This window comes from Carassius auratus, chromosome 37 (genome assembly GCF_003368295.1).
Source record: "Carassius auratus strain Wakin chromosome 37, ASM336829v1, whole genome shotgun sequence".
Taxonomy (NCBI): Eukaryota; Metazoa; Chordata; class Actinopteri; order Cypriniformes; family Cyprinidae; genus Carassius; species Carassius auratus.
The window spans coordinates 10,136,721-10,151,018 of NC_039279.1; the positions used below are offsets into that span (position 1 = coordinate 10,136,721).

General features: G+C 36.9%; 1 protein-coding gene across 4 annotated transcripts in view; it reads left to right on the plus strand.

The window, feature by feature from the left end:
• The first annotated feature begins 4,862 nt into the window (after positions 1–4,862).
• The window catches only part of LOC113056141 (protein phosphatase 1B-like), a 39,762-nt gene continuing 30,326 nt past the window's right edge, over positions 4,863–14,298 (plus strand). For 2 of the 4 annotated variants that reach the window (XM_026222686.1, XM_026222687.1), the window contains exon 1: positions 4,866–5,240. The gene's annotated coding sequence lies outside the window, so the exon portion shown is untranslated. Of the gene's footprint in view, positions 5,241–14,298 lie in introns of all 4 variants that reach the window. The other 2 variants (XM_026222684.1, XM_026222685.1) reach the window with 2 other exon arrangements.

Here is a 14,298-nt window from a genome sequence, read left to right on the forward strand (position 1 = left end):
CAATCCATAAAGGGTGCTGAGCTGAATATAAGCCCCGAGCTTTTGTCACACAGAAACCAATGCATATGCAGCAGGGTTTTAGGCTAAGGCTTTGGTCCGCATCTTGTTCAGAATGTGAAAAATTTTAATGTGTTTCCATGAATCCTGGTTCACACTCTGTTTCAGTACTTCAGGAAGAGAGAAGCCTGCTAAACACCGACCTCTGCTGCTTTAACATTATGCTGTTTGAATATTCAACCTGCACTGAATAAAAGATGAATTTGCTTTTAAATGCTGTGGTGCCACTTAAATGTTTAAGGGGGAAAAGGGATCTGGAAAGCTTGAGTTAACAACCAGTAATACAGAACATGCCCCTTCCATATCTCTGCCATCCATTCATCCTTAAGTTAAAGGAAAGTAGACTGACCCTGACCTTTAAACCCTTGAATCAAGCTGTTGTTTTCTTCCCGGACACTCCACAAACAAGCAATTTCCTTCTCGGTTTAGCACAGTGGAGAGAACACATGGCACAAGGTTGAATGAGAAAGAGGCTTTCACAAGGACAAGGCATGTAAGAGCTTGGAGAAAACAGCCTGTCGTGGTAGAAAACATTCAGATGTGGCCAGAAACAAAGGCAGGCTGGGGATTGTTGGCTATCTGTGTGCATGCTCTGTGTCACAAGTGATGAAATAAACTAGCCTGTCTGACTAAAGCCTCTAGCTTGCTTTGTTCACTCATTTGACGGCTCATCAAAATGCAGTTACCTCTTGTGGTCTCTAAGCTCAGGCTGCCAACAGCACCTGTGGCAAGAGAAATTATAAAAACAAAAGACATGTTTAACAATGTGGGGACTGCGTGCTTAATGCAAAGTGAATCTCCTCAAAGCATTCAAAATTCACAATGGATTAAATCAGACTATGAAGGAAAAAGTGAGGGTCAAATGGAATATGTGAACTGAAGTATCCTGTGTGATACAATGAAAAAAAAACATTGGGGCACAAACAGTTTTCACTCAGAAATTGCTAGTAAATTTGATAAACAATAATTAATAAAAAAGGCAAGTAACACAATGAATGAAAGAAAATTCCACCTAAAAATACACTTTTTTGAAAATCTACTTTCCCTGGGACAATCCAAGATTGGAATTTATCATAACATCACTTGCTCACCAATGGATCCTCTTCGGTGAATGGGTGCCATCAGAATGAGAGTCCAAAGAGCTGGTAAAAGCATCACAATAATCTGCAAGTAATCCACATGAATCCAGTCCATCACTGAATGTATTTTGATGCAAAAAGCTGTGTGTTTATAAGAAACAAATCAATCATTAAAAAACAAGACGCTTTTAACTGTTGCTTTCAACTAAAATAAAAGTCCTCTATCTATAATATTGCTTTCTCCAATGAAAAGGTCATCTTGTCAGAATCAAGAAAAAAATGCCTTACGGTGGATTTGTTTCATATGAGCACTTTTTCTTCTCAAGACATAAATGTCTGTATGGACTCTCTTTCTGACGGCACCCATTCACCGAAGAGGATCCACAGGTGAGCAAGTGATGTAATACAATTTTTCCCCAAAACTGTTCCGATAGAGAAACAAACCCGTCTACATCTTGGATAGCCTGAGTGTGAGTAAATTTTCAAAAATGATAATTTTGGAATGAACTTTTGTTTTAAAAATGAAATTTTGAATTGAAAAACTGAAATAGTATTTTCTTGTCAAACATGCTATATATATATATATATATATATAGCATGTTTGACAAGAAAATACTATTTCAGTTTTTCAATATATATATATATATATATATATATATATATATATATATATTACAGTTTAGAATACCACTCATTCATAGTGACAGAAGTCAGAAAAAGATTTGACTGTTTTGCCTGTACAAATTACACCATCTCCATGTACACACAAACACACAGTAACGCATTATTATTCATGCATACTAAATGCATTAATGCAGATATTCACAAATATTTAAAGGGGGGGTGAAATGCTATTTCATGCAGTTTTTTACACAGTTAAAGAGTTGGATTCCCATGCTAAACATGGACAAAGTTTCAAAAATTATGTTTGAAGGAGTATTTCTGTTCCAAAAATACTCCTTCTGGTTTGTCACAAGTTTTGGAAAGTTTTTTTCGAGTATGGCTCTGTGTGACGTTAGATGGAGTGGAATTTCCTTATATGGGTCCTAAGGACACTTCTCCCGGAAGAGCGCGCGCTCCCGTATAGCACAGCACTGAGAGCACAACAGACATTCACTGATCAGAGCGAGAGCGTCGCGAAATATCACAAAAAAAACTGTGACAACCCTGCACAGATTACCAAAAAAAACAGCATTAAGGGACCAGTGGATGGAGTTTATTTTTACAGAGCATCAACGGAGTTGTGCAAGTGTTTGTGTTTCCCTGCATTTCGAAGATGCTTGTTTTACAAACAAGGCCCAGTTTGACGCCGGATATGCACATCGTTTATTTCTTAAGGATAATGCAGTCCCAACTAAAAAGGGTCACGATCATGTGTTGGAACCGCAGGCGGTGAGTAAAACTGCTTCAAATATCTCTGTGTTATTAACTTAGCTATCAGCGCGTAAGCACATCAAGTAAACAACATGGGATGTTGTCATCAAACTGCACTTTCCACATGTACAGCTTAAAAAAAAAAAAAAAAGACGACAAAGTGGAATTTAGTCATTTTCCAAAACTGCTAAGCAAATATATACAGTTTCAGTACATACCACATAGAGACGTTGTTGCTGATGCTGCTCTTGTTAAATTTCAGCCTCTGGATCTGATTCTGGATCATAAATATACGCTGAATCTGACTGTTAGCCATGGTTTGTTTTGGATGTGTTTTTCCTCATGGTGTCACAGCTTCCAAACGCTCTCAACGCAAAAGCTTACTCCACACCTCCAGCCGGTCGTGTTTGTCCGGGAAAAAACGGTACAGACTATTTTTCTCTTATGAATGTAATTAAACTAAAGACTTTTTGGAGTTATGAAGGATGCAGTACTACTCTATAAGTACTCAAGATTAACAGGATATTGAGTGAAAACGAGCATTTCACCCCCCCTTTAAATATGCTCTTGCTTCCAGACAAAACTGTGCAGTCAGCAACAGCTGCATGATGTCACCAGTAATAATGATCTAACTCCTTCAGAGGAGTGCTTTTATATGCTGCTATTTATTGAACTGCACAGCTTGTTATGATTAATAGTTTGTTGCATGATTTGCGGTTACTAAAAACCTATGTTTTGACTCATAGTCGTGACTAGGCTCTGGGTATTTTCCTTTGTCCAGCCTGTTTACAGTAAAGTACTGACACTGGAAAAAAGTATTTTCTTCCTCAGTATTTTTGTCGTTCTCCAGTACAAACACCTAAACACTAAAACAAGATACAGTTATTTGAAAAGCAAAATGACAAGATTACAAGTCATGTTTCTGAAATACATCTAAATTAAGTGATTTTACACTTAAAAAAAAGTCTGCCACTTAGGTAAGAAAAATACTCTTGTTTTCGCCAGACATTTTTTCGCATTTTCAGCATCAAGTCGTTTAAGGAGCTTCATAGAAAACAAGTTATACATAGGTAATTTTGCTTCTCAGGTTAATGTATCTTGATTTAAAAATGTTAAGACTTTTGTGTTGGAAAACAACGAGAATACTGAGAAAGAAAGTATTTTTGGAGTAAAGTATAACGGCTGCCCATGACCACTTGATGGTGCTGTCAAGCAGAAATTGGTGGTCTGTCCTTTAAAAAGTTGATAAAAGATTCATAAAACAACATAGGGACACCTACTTCTGTTAACCATTCAGCTCTCAAGACATAAAGGCACCTGTATTTCTGTGTTTCTGGGTGGTTAACCACAGTTTAATGTGGACACACAGCTGGCCAGGGGTTTCCAATCCTGCTCCTGGAGGGCCACTGTCCTGCAGAGTTTAACACCAATTGCACACCTGAACCATCTAAACAAGTTCTTACTAGGCATACTAGAAACTTCCAGACTAGTATGTTGAGGCAATTTGTCGCTAAAATCTGCACGAAGGTTGAAAAAGAATGCATGGGATCTGGAAAAAAGATCAAAAGGAAATAAGACACTGTTTTTGGTTATACGTACCTTGGACTCATGGCTCCTTATTCTAGGATTGACATACAACAATCTGACACTTGCACCATATGGCATTCATCTTGCTCAAATGCTGCTACTTACAGGAAAAAAAATTGATTTTACTTAGTTGGATCAAGAATAAACCATCTTTGATTTGTTTGAGAAAAGCTTCAAAATGATTCCATTTGAGAGAACCAGTGTTTGACTAAAAGGGAATGTAAATACGTTCAGATATATTTGTTCAGCTTTTATTCTCTATATGCCTAGATGGTATATTTTAAAGGTCAAACAAATCTGTGCAATGCAAAACACAAATGAGCCATGTGAGGGAAATTGGTTTATTTATTAACTTTACTTGTTACTGTTGAAAAAAATTAAATAAATAATAATAATAATCCATGACTATTAACAAGAACACACACACGTACATAAACTTTATTACTTATTTAAACAAACACCCATACCCTATTCTTAATTAATAAATAAATACATTACATATTACTAATCAAGCGTAATAACACTAAGCTAATGTTGGCTTATTACTGTAACGTTAATTAAAAACTCGTCGCCCCAACAGTGACTCTCAGCATGACAAACTTAGTTTTGCACGTAATGTAGCTACTGTTCAAGAGTCTTGACGGTAAATGACAAGACGAAAGCCAATCAAATCGTGGGATTGGCCATCTGTAGGTTTAGCTCTCAGCAAAATAATCCAATTAGGAAACACGCCTTGTGGAGTTTTGGCCAATCATCGAGCCACTTGAAGAGACTATCCCTCCCCTCTACCAAGACGCACAAGTCTCTGAACCGAAGGATATCTCGGCCTCCCTACAGAAGCTGACTATTCGGATCTATGTAATGATTTATCCCACACCATGATCCCATACTGATACGAAATTTAGAAATATTTAGTCAGTAAATCGACAGATTTGTTCAAGGACATTGGTTGGCGTCAACCATGCGCAAAAATTCACGCTATCAAAGCAGAGAATCGCCGTAAACGGAATGATCGCGTCTCACGTGAAGTCACCCTGATTGTTTGTTTTTAAAGAAAGCGACACGCACATCGGCTCCGAAAATATCCGCAACCAAGAGACCGAAGTGGGAACGAACGCTGACATCCGCAGTATATCTGGAAATGTGAGTATGGGGACGTGTGGGCCTCGGGTTTGTTCGACGAGAGCTCCTGCTAAGCTAACCAGCGCGAGCCTGCGCGTGATTTCATTGCTAAGTACGAGGCTTGTTGTGTAACGAACGAGCAGACACCCAAGAGCGAGTATAACGATACTAGACTGACATTAACGACCACTTTTAGTTGGGATACAACAAAGAAACATTTGTTGTTGTTATTGTCTGTAAATTCCGAGGTTTAACGCTGTTGTTTGTCCGGTAGCAGCGACAGACAAACAAGCGCGCGTCAAAAATAATCCCATCGGCTCGTGCTCACTGTTGGTACGAATCCATTGCATTATGTAATCACCTCGGGTCCTGTCAGCTCTCCTTCTGATTCTCTGACATGGTTAAAGCTTTTCTCACTCTCGTTTAACGCTCCATTTGTTGTTTTACCATACATTGTGCTGGCTTACATTACCATTGGTTTTATGCTTACCACAGTTGGTTACTTTTGCCTCTTTGGGTGTTTGCAAGTAAGGCCTGCGATTCATGCTGAAATTGTGTCGTTTTATCATCGGATGTCTTGCAAAGCCTCCTAAGTTATATTATTGATTTTTTTGTGCTATTAATTAAATGCAACAAAATGTGATTAATACGTAACTGTAAGACGACTGCTCACTTTAGGATTAGCAAAAAATGGAATTGATGGAGAGTATAAATTTGGAGTCCTTCATAATGTGTAATACTTTGACATTATATATCTGGCTTCAAAAGATGAATGGTGGCCAAGAAGTTAATGTCTTATGTTCTTCCATTTATCTTATTTTTTTTAATGCATATTCATGTTCACTTTACCCCCGATACAGTTTGTAGAAGTGTCAGACTCATTTCTGGCTACGAGGTTGTCTAATCTTTATTTCACTTTTTATATATTGCAGCAGTGGCATCTAGTTTCTTTTGCAAGTGATGTTTCATATCTTGTCTAGGACAGCATTTTTTTTAGGCTGAGTAGGAATTGACTAGGCATTAGAGATAACTTTATGACTTCAGATTGTGTTCTCAGATGCACTAATGTTCAAAAGTTTGGGGTCAGATTTTTTTGAATTCTTAAACAATGCCTTTATTGAACAAGCATGTAGTAAATTGATAAAAAGTGACAGTTTAATGTTGGAGTAACTCAAACTTTGGCACTGTGTTCATCTGCAGAGAGATTAGATGTCTGATTTTAACTGTAGATAAAGTGCTTTGGTCATCATTTGTTAACCCGATCGGTACGGCGGTAGACTGTAGTCATGACCAAATGACGACAGCAGTTAACTTTCTTTATCATGATTGAACACTGCAAAACTTTGACCCAGCCTGCAGTTCAGATAGTGCTGAGTTTGCAGTTGTTGGTTTGATGCTTATTGCTGAAGCATGGATTTGTTTGAGTGGGGAGGTTGGAGGATTGACAGTGTAAGAAGAACAGATGAGGGGACCCCTTTGTTTGCTCAGTGGCTTTCTTAAGGTCCGTCCAGATCTGTGACAGGCACAGAATTATTGGCAGAAACTGAAGCACAAGACTGCCATGCAGATCTGTTGTGATGGCAATGGAATGGCTTGCACTGTGGGAAAACGTTTTGCCCAGTGAAGCTGAACGCTTGTGCAAGTTAGTTAATGTGAAAATGAAAATTCTGTCATTTACTTACACTTTTTTTTTACAAACCTGTATGACTGACTTCTGTGGAACACAAAAGAAGATATTTTGAATAACTGTTTGTGTCCATACAAAAAGTCTTAGGTGTCTGGTGTTGTTTTGCACCCCATTGACTTTCATTGTTTGGACCAAAATAGTTCTTAAAAATATCGTCTTTTGTTTTCTGTAAACAGAAACAAAGTCATACGGGTTTGGATGTGTGTTTGACTTCATATTGGTTGGGGTCATTACATTACAGAAGACAAAAGTCATGGAAAAATATATTTAACCGCTAAGAATTGTTGACACCTTTTAGGTGTTGTCCTCATGATGGTTGGATTGGGGCTATTATGTAGATAATTTTAAAATGGCATTTAAATATGCATCATCATAATGACAGTCACAGGTATCACTCTTATTTTCCTGGCATGCTCTTAATGTGTGTATGGGTCACAATCAGGTCTTGTGGATCACCCTCTTCTTGCTGTCATCATGTTGTCAGCGCTGAACCAGCTCTCCTTCTCACAGATTAATGTCAAGGCCTGAATAGGTGGTGCGTGAGGACCACAACAGTGTGAATGCATGGACAACGTTTCCTATACTCTGAGAGTATTTGTATGTTTTATGGGTTTGGCAGGGTGGTGTTCAGAATGACTCAGGATTAACTCTTTCTTGACCACTTCCCTGTGTGTGGGTGTGTGAGAGGGTGTGCACGCATGTTTATGCTGAATGTCTGACATAAAGAGGAGCTTTAGTAAGGCCTGGCTTAAAAAATGCATGCAACATATACTACCCTTCAAAAGTTTGGAGTCAGTTATTATTTTTTAAGTGATCAAAACTAACCATAATGGCTCAAAAGATGCTGTTTTCTTTTTTTCTTTTTTTTTTTTTTTTTTTTTTTATATAAAAGCTTTCAATATATCACACAATCCTTCTTGAGCACCATCCGCATATTAAATGATTTCTAAGCATCATATGTCACTGAAACTGGTAAATTGTCAGCTAAAAATTCAGCTTTGCTGTCACTTTAATAAATTACGTTTTAGGATATAATGAAATAGAAATGTGGCTATTCTTTGGTCATAAAACTTTTTAATATATTATTTAATATATTAAAAAATATATATTTTTTTCACAGTGTCCTTATGTTACAGCTTCAGGGTAAAAACTTCATCCTTTCTGGTTGTATTTCAGATGACTGGTAGGTCCATTGCTTTTAATCTTAATGGAATCTGCCTGTTGTGTTTTAATAGCCAGAGTTTGTGGAATATTTCTGAGTTGGCTTTATAAGTGGATCAGTAAATGCAATACGTCAGATAGCTATAAACAGCATGTTCAAGCACCTTGAACTATTCACTAATGGATGTTAAGTAGTCTAACCATTTTGAAATCAATAATAATTTATCTTGCAGTTTGTTTAATTTTGTAACCGTGCTACTACAGTATATACCCCAGTTTATAATATTTTTATTTCAAAGTAGCAGTTCTGTTTTGTCTTAAGTAGGTTGTATATAAGTGGATTGTTTAGTGCTATAAAAGCAGGTTTGGCTGACTGATGCCAGCTGAATGGACAGTTTTCATTAGATATTGATTCAGAAGTTTCATGAGTTACTGAAGTACTGTCTCTTCACATTCCCTTGGCATCTCTTTGTAAATTTATACATCACGGATAGTTCACTCAAAAATAAAAACTCCTCATAAAACATTTGCTCACACTCATGTCATTCCAATTCTAATTGGCTTTTCTTTTTTGCAACCAAAAATATTAAATTGTGAGTGAAGTTTTTGCTGAGGTGGCTAGGCCTATGCATTTACATTAGGGATGTCAACGATTAATCGATGATCTATTAATTGTCGATAAGAGATGCAATCGATTAAGGCTATCGATGGTCGGTTAACCGATTCAATGTTGGGCTGCGTGCGGCTCATGCGCACTCAACACGTGCGAGCGGCTGTGAGTGACGGTGACGATATATAAAAGCATCATCATTCATTCACAATGTACAAATTAAGCTTTTAATGTGATTTAAACTTTAAAGTACATTAAAATAGAAACAACATAAAAGTTCTTCAACATTAAATGCAATAGAAATGTAGTTACTAATCATTTCATCAGATAACTGTTTTATATCGTGCGCTTTGCAGGGCTGTGGGACACAGTGACAGGACAGGTAGTCTATTCATTCCTACAACTTGTTAATTCATTCCTACGAATTATTAATGTGGCAATTGTCCATGTTTCATTAATTTTGTTCCCTAAATAACCCATGATTTAAGTGAAATAGGGGAACAAATTAATAAATCGAACGAATTCTTAATTCATGAAATCTTTAATTTCCCTTCCCATGTTTACCACAGTAAGAGATGCGAAAACAGTTATTAAAAGCGAAAGATAATAAAATAAACCTGGGAAATTAGAGGGTTAGACTATGAAGATTTAGGAAAAGAAACAATGCCTAAATATACTGAATTTGTGGAAATTCGTGACCAACCGGCAAACCAGAACAAAGCCGCGTAAATGAAGACTATTGGGTCCAAAAGCTATTATTCCTCTAATAAACAAAGCTTTTATACCACACTTGTCATAATCAGATCTTATCATTTCTAAATAAATAATTGCTGGATTCAAAACAGCGATTAATAGGCGCTGTGACCGACACATTCCTGGAGCATTCACTGCGGTCACTAAACGATGACGCCGAGCATCGTTCACAAGTTTCTGCATGGACCTGACTAGGGCACAGGTTCTAAGCCCTGGGACAAAATGGGATGCTTTAAGGAAAATGTATAGCCTACTAAGTAATAGGCCCAACATAAAAATAACAATTTGTTTTCATGTTTTTATTTTTTTTATTTTAAATAGGCTATGCGAAATATATCCGACTTAAATAGGCTAATTAAGATTAACGGATTTAAAACAGAAGTGTGGGCGCTCCATAAGTTCACAAAAAAAAAAAAAAGGATGACAACGCATTCTGTTTGTTTGCTTTATTTTACAAGAGCACAAATCTTCTGTTTTTATTGTGAGTGTGCACAAATGAAAGTAAACACTTTTGCGGAAAATATATATATTTTTTTAATGTCTCAGCTGTTTCGATCGCCCCGGAGCCTGCTGCACACGTATATTCTAGCGATTCAAACTTACATCGCAGTCTGTTCATTATCAAAATAAAATAGTCAACTAAACATTAAAATGTTACACTGGTCAGTTTAAATAGACCGTAGTATACCGGTCCACTCTGCTGTTATGCCAAGGACGTTTTTGCTCATATGAAGAGGATAATATTTTCCGTCTATATGCGAATGCGTGTTAAGTACAAGCCTAGTTTACATTATAAATAATAGTTTAACATTCAAATACATTGCGAATATGGAAACATTTCGATTTGTGCCGAATGAGACATGAGCAATAACTGTCAACTGTCAACAAAGTAAAATGACCTCAAAAGTATGGCGCGCTCTCTTCATTTTTTCAAATGATCATAATCGCATCTATTCATTTTATAATCCTGCTACTAGCATTTTATTCAGACTAAAACCTCTTTAATTCAAGTGAGAAAGCGTTTTGTGTGTGTGTGTGGCTTTTGCACATCCTGTCATACCGCTGACTGCGTGCCTGCAATAGACGCATTTTGCAGTATTATGGTTAACGATTAATCGATTAATTGATCGTTAATTTAAACGACGATCGATCATGGAAATAATCGAAATTTGACATCCCTAATTTACATGTTTTCTTACTACTATAGTACATAATGAAGATGAGTTAACATCAAAAGGTAGGCTATTTTATAAGGGATCCTGCAGTACAACTTACTGAAATGTGTTGTGTAAAAGCTCATTCAGTGTTTCAAACTGCGGAAAACGTGTAAAGCTTGTAAACATTGCAACATAATATAAATTTACTTCAGAATAACCATTCGGTGTCCAGAAGCTAGAAAGAATAATTACAAAGAGCATAAATTTTCTATAATTATGTGCTATTGTATTTTCATATTTTTACTTTAAACTGTGTCTACATGTTTCAACTCAACTTATAAAATTGCATTTTACTAATTAAGAAAAACAGACTGAAAGTATGTAAGACATACACTTTTAAAGACAAATGTGCTTGACCATTCAGTCAGAGGTTCTTTCAAAGAACCATCTCTTTCTCAACTTTTTATAATCCGAAGAACCACAAAAACCTTTTGTGAAACACAAAGGTTTTTCAGATTTTATTAAGATTCTTTGGCATCATGAAGCATCTTTGTTTAATAGTGTATGACAACATTTACAGGATGTTGAAGAGGAGCCCAAACTGGCCAAGTGAAGCTTATGGTCCAAGATAATGGTACAGATAATGAACAATTCCTTGTGACTCTGTATTTCAAGTCGGAAAAGACATTTAGTAGACAAGAAGGATCAAAATACTGATAAAGTAAAGATGATGAGACATAAACAATATGACCATATCATTGAAATGTAAAAAAATGAAAAATAAATAAAACATGTTTATGCTGTGTCACCTAAAAAACAAAATTTGGCACCAGTGTAAAAAAAAAAAAAAAAAAAACATATATATTTGTAATTACAGTAGATCTGTATTCACCTCCATTATGGATTTGCTTGAAATTTACAACCATGCAGCAGTTACAGATTATGGTTGGGCGATATAGTGTTCACTATATATTATCATTGTTTTGCTCCTAATATAAAATTAGGCAGCATTATGAAAATGTAAAAAAAGAAAAAAAGGAATCAGGTTTAATTCAATATCACTTAATTTTGGATGTATATCACTTATAATACATACAATACCCCCCCAAAAAACAATCTCAACTATTGCTGTAAAATATACAGCAGTTGGTACAACATTACAATAAAAGGGCTATTAAAGGTTAAAATTAACTGATTTATATACAAATGCTAAAACTACAGTGTTTTTATAATAATAAAGTTACAATTACATAATTATATTTCTACTCCATTTTATTACATCTAAACATATAAATGGTGGCTGTCGTAAATTGACAGATTTAGCCTCACAAATGAAACCCTGATGAATAGGCCTATGTTGTAAGGTGTCTGCATATATTTAGCAAAATGCTCCTCTAGAGTGACTAAAGAGTTTATGGTCACAGAATAAGGTTTTCTTAGGTAAATGTGACATTATTTGACATCGTTTACAAACTGTTATACTGACATATTTCTGCGGTTGAAACACTGATTGAGTGCAGGATACAGATTTTGGTAAGTTAAGGAGTTTGTTTCATAACAAAAGTAAAAAAGCTTATTGCCAATTTATAAATTTTTTTTTTTTTGGGATTGAATGTGCGCTACAATGTTCTGTTCATTAAAGGGGCCATATGATGCGATTTCAAGTTTTCCTTTCTCCTTGGAGTGTTACAAGCTGTTTTTGATCAGATAAGATCTCTAAAGTTGCAAAGACTAAAGTCTCAAGTCCTAAGAGATATCCTTTATAAATTTAAGAATTGTCGACAACCCCCTAAAACGCCTCGTTTAAACACGCCCCCATGTCTACATCATAATGTGGGAAGATTTGCATATAACACTGTCCAAATGTTCACGCAAAGAAAGAAGGCTCAACATTCTCGCTGTAGAATTGTTGCTGCCTCCATGTTGTGGAGACCCTGTGTGATTCATTGTGAAAGCGAAAACACTTTGATTGGTCTTCCAAAAGAGGACATGAATAGAAATCAGTGGTTAAGTTGTATTAACAGCACTGTTCCAAAACAGTTCAACCCAAATTTTCAGATGTGTGTAGCACATTTTTGGAGGACTGTTTCGTGATCCTGGGAGAGAAGACTACAATGCTGGCTAAAGTGCCTTTAGGCTACATGATTAAATGATTTTCCACTTATGATTCAACTGTGAGTTTTAAGCAGTGTAGAGTAGCCCTTGTTTGTCATTTTTATGAATGCAGACATGGTTTTATGTTTACGCGTCGTGATGCAATGTGTAAAAAGACAGTATAAGTAATTATAATCCATAATTATGTCCCCACTGGATGCAACAAATGGCTTGTTTGTAATGGATTTTATTGGTATTGTCTTGTCGCGCCGGTGTTCTGAGCGGGACGGTTTTTTTTTGTTTGTTTTTTTTCACTTTCACATGGCATCACAGTATGATGAGGGGTGTAACACTTCAGTCACGCGCTTGAGGTATTCGACCAATCACAATGCACTGGCAAAGTCGGGACCAGGGCATAAAAACTGCATGTATAGAAACAGCAGTAAAATATGGTAAAAATCTCTGAAAAAGTTTAACTTTGCCCAAAAATAAGGTATACAACGCCTTTTTCCCCACAGGTTATACTTTTACTACTCAGAATTCTTCACAGGTCCAAAATTTTGTGCCCGAACCCGAAAGAGACCATTAATGTACTACACAGAACCGACCCGGACCCGTCTATTATTTCAAAAGCTGGACCTGGACCCGTGTAGATCCGAGAAATGCCTAACTGGACCCGACCTGGACCTGTATATTATTTGAAAGCTGGACCCGCACCCGCCGGGAAGACACAGACCCGACTGGTCCCGATTGTCACACATTCCACCTTAAATTGCTATTACAAGTCAATTAAACCTGTTGCAAAAAATACAGCTTTTTATCTTACCTAATTTAAGGAGCCGTAGTCTCTCTTCCTTGTACCTGACTGCCTGTGATGCATCAAAAGTCCACTTGATGTAACGGTGATGGATGACAAATGCAACTGTGCACATGTACATTCTGACTCGAGTTTACTCGCATAATAACTTTGACTGTTTGTCCTTTTGAACTATAATTACACCACTGACGTTATTTATTTGCTATCATCTCTCTGCTCTGCGTCGAGTCTGAATCTGACCAATACCAACACTTTTCTTTTCCTAATTTTACAAGTTGCAAGTTACAAAAAACACAAGCAGTGTCTCCGAGTCCGATGACTCTGATCGCACGGGTATTACACACAATGTTAAACAGACCCTCGACCCGAGGTAATGGATTCGGACCCGACCCGGACACGGCTGATCATTTAAAATATATACCCGAACCCGACGGGTCTCTTGTGCACTGTGAAGACCTCTACTACTCAGCACAAGGGTTCTTTTGCCAAGAACTGAAACAAATCCTCAATGTCATGATATAAAATGCTTTAACTACCTTGGTAGCCCAGTGCCTTCTCGTTATCACCCTCTTCTATTTGAATTCCATATGATCTTGCACACACCGCATCTGTCACCAAACCGTCTCCGCTGTCGGATGTTTCCTGGCTTGACTGTTAAAAGCAGATGATTGGCTTTCCAGCGGTAGGGGTGGGACATATGCATACAACCGCCATCTTTGCCATTACGGGTTTTCCTTTATATAGTTGTATTGAGGATTGAGAGAGTGGCATGTCTCTTATAAATTGTCTCTGGCACTGGA